Source organism: Muntiacus reevesi, chromosome 10 (genome assembly GCF_963930625.1).
Source record: "Muntiacus reevesi chromosome 10, mMunRee1.1, whole genome shotgun sequence".
Lineage (NCBI taxonomy): Eukaryota > Metazoa > Chordata > Mammalia > Artiodactyla > Cervidae > Muntiacus > Muntiacus reevesi.
In genome coordinates, this window is record NC_089258.1 from 77,653,974 (window position 1) to 77,661,790 (window position 7,817).

The 7,817-nt window shown below is 44.4% G+C and overlaps 1 pseudogene; it reads left to right on the forward strand.

Annotated features, from left to right (window-relative positions):
- The first annotated feature begins 4,506 nt into the window (after positions 1-4,506).
- LOC136176811 (large ribosomal subunit protein uL6 pseudogene) lies at positions 4,507-5,084 on the forward strand (annotated as a pseudogene).
- Positions 5,085-7,817: the final 2,733 nt, after the last annotated feature.

Consider the following 7,817-nt stretch of genomic DNA (forward strand, 5'->3'; position numbering starts at 1 on the left):
AGTTCCCTGACTGGGGATTGAACCCTGCATTGGGAGCATGGAGTCTTAACCACTGGACCATCAGGGAAGTCCTTCCCCGGACTTCTTTTAGCTTAATTCTGAGCAGTAGCCCACACGTGGGACTTCAGGAAAAGCTCAGTAAAGGAAATTAACTCCAGTGGCTCATGCCATTTGTTCTTTGTCTTTCCTTCTTTCTGCCTGGAGTATAGTTTGATGGCTGGAGCCACAGCAACAATGCTGTGAACATGAAGGTGAAAGCTCAGCCCTAGAAATACTGATAGTGGAATGCGGCAAGCTAAGAGAAGCCTGAGTCCTTGATGTGGAGTTGCCATTCTAGCCCTGGATCTTGAACCTCTTGTCTTCCCATAATGAGAGAAAAATAAACCCCTATCTTGTTTAAGTTAGTATTATTTGAGTGTTCTGTTATATGAAGTTGAACATAATCTTACTGGCTCCCATTTAGAATGAGAACAAAGTAGAAATTCAATTTTACTTAATGATCCTTAACACTTTTTGCTCATATTGTACTTACTTACACCATCACAGCATAGTAATATTGATAATTCATTCACTTACTCATGTAATGAAACAATCTCCCTCCCCACCTCCCCCCCCCACCCCGCCAACACTCCACCCACAGGTACTGTATGTGCATGTCCTTTGAACAGATGTTACATCCATGTGCTGTAAGACCTAAAAGTTCAAGTGCTGCCTTGACATCTTTGAGCATCATCAGACCCAAAGGCCTTGCCAGATTTGCTGCCACCAAGAGCAAATCTGCTGGCAGCGCTGCCAGCAGGAGAGGCCAGTTCACGAAGGCCACATGCTCACGGCTTATCAGCTCCCGAAGGCCCTACATCCAAATACCATTCCACTGGGCATTAGGGTTTTACACATGAGTTTTGAGGGGATGCAAATGTTTAGCCTGTAGCAAGGTGGTAAAGGCATTTGGATTGAAAGCCTCTGGGAGGCATTGATGGAGAAGGTAATGGCAACTCACTCCAGTATTCTTCCCTAGTGAATCCTGTGGACAGAGGAGCCTGGTGGGCTGCCGTCTATGGGGTCACACACAGTCAGACACAACTGAAGGGACTTAGCAGCAGCAGCAGCAGGGAAGCATTGAAGGGATCTGAGATGCAAGTAATTATTTGCAGTTTGAAGATCTCACTTTTGCTGCTACATAAAAACATGGACTGAAGGGATGAGTGTGGAACAGTCTGGAGGGGGTTTAGAGTCATTTAGTCCATGGCGGCCTGGATGAGGGTGGAGAGAAAACAAATTCCTGATATACTTTAGAGATAGAATCTTTGTGACTTGCTTCTGGATCCAATGAGGATGAGGATAAAGGAAGAATTAAGGGTAATTCATGTATATTGGTTTGAGTAGTTGAATGGACACTGATGTCATTTACTAAGATGATGAAAACAGGAGGTGAAGTAGAGCTGAAGGAAGGAACAGATTTGGGAGGGAAACTCCAGAGTTCCTTTTTGCCCTAGTAAGATGTCTGTGAGGCCGGCCCCTAAGTGGAGAGGTCGAGTGGGCAATGGGATATGTGTGTCTGAAAGTCTGTCTGTACCTACAGTCAAGCATACGTCATTCAGGACTTCCCTGGTGGCCCAGTGGTTAAGAATCCACCTCCTAATGCGGGGACATGGGTTCGATCCCTGATCTGGGAAGATTCCACATGCCAACGGGCAACTAAGCCTGTGAGCCACAACTACTGACCCCAAGCCCTAGAACCCATGCTCTTCAACAAGAGAAGCCACCCCAACGAGAAGCCCGTGTGTGCGTGCTGGGTCGCTGCAGTTGTGTCCGACTCTTTGTGACCCTATGGACTGTAGCCCGCTGGGCTCCTCGTCCACGCAATTCTCCAGGCAAGAATGCTGGTCACTGCAACTAGTGAGTAGCAGTGCCCCCCACCCCGCCCCCACTTGCTGCAACTAGAGCAAGCCCAGGTGCAGCAGCAAAGACCCAGGGCAGCCAAAAAAAATTTTTTTTAAGAGTTCATCATTCAGAGACTTCCCTGGTGGTCCAGTGGTTGAGATTTTGCTTTCCAGGGCAGGGGTTGTAGGTTCAATCCCTGGTCGGGATGATAAGATCCCACATGACTTGTGGCCAAAAAACCAAAACATAAAACAGAAACAATACTGTAATAAATTTCAATAAAGACTTAAAAAATGGTCTGCATCAATAAAAGGAAAATAAATCTTAAAAACAAAAAAAAAGAGTACATCATTCAAAGCAGACTTACACTTATGACATCATCTAGACCAAGGGTAGGCAGAGAGTAGAGGAAGGGCTCTAACAAGCCGTAGGATGCCCAGGCCCCAGACGTGTGACTGTGGCCTCACGGTTGGGTGTTCCGGGGGTAGTTATATAGGGAAGGCACTTTCTAGTGCCACATTCCTTGCCCCTGGGGAGGGGAATGAGTGGGCCTGCCTGGGGCTGCTGCGAGAGGGATGCTGCTTGCTGTCTTCTTGACACGCAGGGTTTGGGTTTCAGGAACGGGAGAGGGCTTTGCTGGGGCTTCTGAATACGAGGAGTGACAGAGAACCTCTGCCCCCTACAAGAGGTGCACATTTCGAGACACCCTGATGACATCACAAGATGTGATGTGGCCTGTTACTCTCTCTGCCCATTTCCCCTTATTCTTTCCAAGTCTTAATTTTTATTTATTTAGCTGCACCGGGTCTTAGCTGTGACATTGGGATCTTTTTATTTTAGTTGCAGCATGTGAGATCTTCAGTTGCGGCATTCGAACTCTTAGTTGGGGCATGCGGGATCTACTTCCCTGCCCGGGGATCAAACCTGGGCCTCCTGCACTGGGAGCACAGAGTCTTAGCCACTGGACCACCAGGGAAGTCCCTGAATCCATTTTTTTCAGAGTCTTTTCCCCATATGGGTCATTACAGAGTGGTGAGTAGATTTCCCTGTGCTGTACAGTAAGTTCTTATCAGTTATCTGGGCTTATCTGAGAGCTCAGTTGGTACAGAATCCATCTTCAATGCAAGAGACCCTGGTTCACTGCCTGGGTCGGGAAGATCCCTTGGAGAAGGGAAAGGCCGCCCACTCCAGTATTCTGGCCTGGAGAATTCCATGGACTGTATAGTCCATGGGGTCACAGAGTCGGACATCACTGAGTGAGCTTCACTAGCAATTATCTAGTTTATATACAGTAGTATGTGTATGTCAGGATATGGTTCACAAGATGGCAGAGTTATACTTGCCCTGACACTTATCTCTTCCTCCTGCCATCCACACGTGCCACCACCAATATGCCAGCAAATTTGGAAAACTCATCAGTGGCCACAGGACTGGAAAAGGTCAGTTTTCATTCCAGTCCCAAAGAAAGGCAATGCCAAAGAATGTTCAAACTACCGCCTGATTGCACTCATCTCACACACTAGCAAAATAATGCTCAAAATTCTTCAAGTGAGGCTTCAACAGTATGTAAACCAAGAAATCCCAGATGTTCAAGCTGGATTTAGAAAAGGCAGAGGAACCAGAGTTCAAATTGCCAACATCTGTTGGATCATTGAAAAAGCAAGAGAGTTCCAGAAAAACATCTAGTTCTGCTTTATTGACTACACGAAAGCCTTTGACTATATGGATTACAACAAATTGTGGAAAATCCTTAAAGAGGCAGGAACACCAGACCACCTTACCGGCCTCCTGAGAAATCTGTATGCAGGTCAAGAAGCAACAGTTAGAACTGGACATGGAAAAACGAACTGGCTCCAAATTGGGAAAGGAGTACGTCAAGGCTGTATACTGTCACTCTGCTTATCTAACTTTTATGCAGAGTACATCATGAGAAACACTGGGCTGGATGAGGCACAAGCTGGAATCATGATTCCCAGGAGAAAATCAGTAACCTCAGATAGGCAGATGACACTACCCTTATGGCAGAAAAGTGAAAGTCTCTCAATCGTGTCTGACGCTTTGCAACCCCATGGACTATACACTCCATGGAATTTTCCAGGCCAGAATACTGGAATGAGTAGCCCCTCCCTTCTCCAGGGGATCTTCCCAACCCAGGGATCGGACCCAGGTCTCCCACACTGCAGGTGGACTTTTTACCAGCTGAACCACAAGGGAAGCCCAAGAATACTGGAGTGGGATCTTCCCGACCCAGGAATTGAACTGGGGTCTCCTGCATTGCAAGCAGATTCTTTACCAACTGAGCTACCAGGGAAACTCTTATGGCATAAAGCAAAGAAGAAGTGCCTCTTGATGCAAGTGAAAGAGGAGAGTGAAAAAGCTGGCCTCAAACTCAACATTCAAAAAACAAAGATCATGGCATCCGGTCCCATCACTTCAAGGCAAATAGATGGGGAAACAATGGAAACAGTGACAGACTTTATTTTCTTGGGCTCCAAAATCACTGCAGATGGTTACTGCCGCCATGAAATTCAAAGACTCTTGCTCCTTGGAAGAAAATCTATGTCCAACTTAGATATCACATTAAAAAGCAGGGACAAGCTCTTTGCCGCATCTACTGTAAGAATGAAGACCATTCTCAGCAATCAGACTGTCGACATCCCAGAAAATGTCGACATTACCTTGAAGGGATGGACAGTTATTATGAAGGGCCCCAGAGGCACCCTGCAGAGGGACTTCAATCACATCAATGTAGAACTCAGTCTCCTTGGAAAGAAAAAGAAGAGGCTCCATGTTGACAAATGGTGGGGAAACAGAAAGGAACTGGCCACTGTTGGCACAATCTGTAGTCACGTACAGAACATGATCAATGGTGTTACACTGGGCTTCCGTTACAAGATGAGGTCGGTGTATGCCCACTTCCCCATCAACGTTGTTATTCATGAGAATGGTTCTCTTGTGGAAATCTGAAATTTTGGGGGTGAAAAATACATACGCAAGGTTTGAATGAGGCCAGGGGTTGCCTGTTTAGTATCTCAAGCCCAGAAAGATGAGTTGATTCTTGAAGGAAATGACATTGAACTTGTATCAAATTCAGCTGCTTTGATTCAGCAAGCCACCACAGTTAAAAACAAGGATATCAGAAAATTTTGGATGGTATCTATGTTTCTGAAAAAGGAACAGTTCAGCAGGCTGATGAATAAGATCTCAGTGATCCTGCTGCAGAAACAAGATAGCAGATGGTTCTATGGACTCAGTTGTGATATTTTAAAGAGACAATAAAAACTCTTGATTTGAAAAAAATAAAAATAAAAAGCAGGGACAATGCTTTGCCGACAAAAGTTCATCTAGTCAAAGTTATGGTTTTTCCAGTAGTCATGTATGGATGTGAGAGTTGGACCATAAAGAAAGCTAAGCATTGAAGAGTTGATGCTTTTGAACTGTGGTGTTGGAGAAGACTCTTGAGAGTCCCTTGGACTGCAAGGAGATCAAACCAGTCCATCCTAAAGAAAATCAGTCCTGAATATGTTTTGGAAGAACTGATACTGAATCTCCAAACTCCAATACTTTGGCCACCTGATGCAAAGAACTGACTCATTGGGAAAAACCCTGATGCTGGGAAAGACTGAAGGCAGGAGGAGAAGGGGACGACAGAGGGTGAGAGATGGTTGTATGGCATCACTGACTCGATGGACATGAATGTGAGCAAGCTCCAGGAGCTGGAGATGGACAGCGAATCCTGTCATCCTGCGGTCCATGGGGTTGCAAAGACTTGGACGTGACTGAGCGACTGAACTGAAGTGATCTGTATGTCATTCCCAGTCACCTAATTTGTCACTTTCCCTCACATTCTGCCTTTGGAAACCATAAGTTTGATTTCAAGATCTGTGAGTCTATTTCTGTTTTCTAAATAAATTCATTTGTATCTTTTCAAATTAGATTCCACATGTAAGTGATATCACCTGATATTTGTCTTTGACTTACTCCATTTAGTACAATAATCTCTAGATCCATTCCTGTTGCTGCAAATGGCATTATTTCATTCTTTTTAATGGCCAAGTAATATTCCATTGTATATATGTGCGACATCTTTATTCATCTGTTGATGGACATTTAGATTGCTTCCATGTCTTAGCCATTGTAAACTGTGCTGCAATAAACATTAGGGTGCATGTATCTTTTTGAATTATGGTTTTTCTCTGAGTATATGCCCAGGAGTGGGATTGCTGGATCATATGGTAGTTCTATATTTAGTTTTTTTAAGGAACCTCCGTACTGTTCTCCATAATGGTTGTATCTCCAAAATGGTTGTATCAATTTACATTCTCACCAACAGTGTAGGAGGGTTGGCATTGGTTTTTATGGCATTCATAGAAAATTTCTCAGCAGTGAGACCCGTTAAACACTAGAATGGTTAATCAGTGGCAGCTTCAGAAAATCTTTTCCTGGAGATTTTTTTTTTAATCATGAAATAGATTCACTATTTGCCTAGGATTTCCTGTGGTCTCTCTTAAAACCATTGGAATGTATTATGCAAATACATTCAAAGTCTGTGTTGTTTGATTTGACTCAACAAATATTTAGTGTTGGCTTATTTGTGACCCTGGGCATCACTATGACTGAATTCACACCAACTGTTCCTGCCCTCAGGGTGCCTTTCTTCCAAGGATTCCCCATCTCAACTAATGACACTTCCATCAATGTGGTTGCCCAGATCAGAAACCTATGAATCATCTTTGATGCCTACTCTCCACACTACTCACTCCCAGTTAGTTTCAATCAGGATCTCTATCCTTCTACCTGTCACTGGGATTTGTTCACTTCTCTCCAACTCCCCACCCTGTCTGCAATCACAAGTATCTCTCCTGTGGATTACTGCAGTATCTAAGTGACCTCCCTCCCCCAAGCTTGGCCTTGCCTAAATTCATCTGTAAGCACGGTGTCTCTGAAATGGAAGTCTGAAGGCCTTTCACTGTCCCACTTAACCTCCCACAGTGGGCTCTCAGACTCCTGGAGAGACAGGAGGCAGGCACCTTCATGCACATGGCCTAGACCTCCCTGTGCGTTTGAATCCCAGCTCTGCAACTCATCTCCTTACATGACTTTCTGCAAGTTACTTACACTCTGCCTGAAGCTTTCTCAGCTGTAGAAAGGGGATCAGAGCCATGATTCATCTTAGGGTAGTTGGGAGGATCAGAGGAACCTGGGTCTTCCTCTCTTCCATGAGCCCTTAACTTTGGAGTCCCCTGACTCTAGGCCTCTCCTCTCTCTGTGCTCACTCCCTGAATCATCTCAATGGTCCCATGACTGTCTATCCACATCCTGATAACTCCAAATTTATGTCTCCAGCTCAGACCTCTCTCCCAGACCTTAAATTCATATATTCTTTCCAACATCTCCACTTGGATGGCTACTAAAGGTGCAAAGCTTTAAAACTTAACAATTATGACATGCAAACTATTCTATACAGAATAGGTAGATAACAAGGTCCTACTATATGGAACAGGGAACTATACTCAATATCCTGTGATGAACCATAATGGAAAAGACTAAGAAAATGAATGTCTATATATGTAAGCTGCTAAGTTGCTTCAGTCCCATCTGACTCTGAACGACCCCATGGACTGCAGTCGCCAGGCTCCTCTGTCCATGTGATTCTCCAGGCAAGAGTACTGGAGTGGGTTGCCATTTCCTATATATGTATAGGCTGTATATGTATAACTGAATCATTTTGCTGTACAGAGGGGATTTACATAACACTGTAAATCAACTGTACTTCAATAAACTAAATAAAAGCAAACAATTATTACAAAACTCACAACCACTTGGCTCTTACTTACCCACTAATCTCATTTAAGAAAAAAGAAATCTGCACTCTTTATCCCATTCCAACTCAGCTAAAGTTAACTCTCTCGTGTCTAGAGCTTTCCACATAT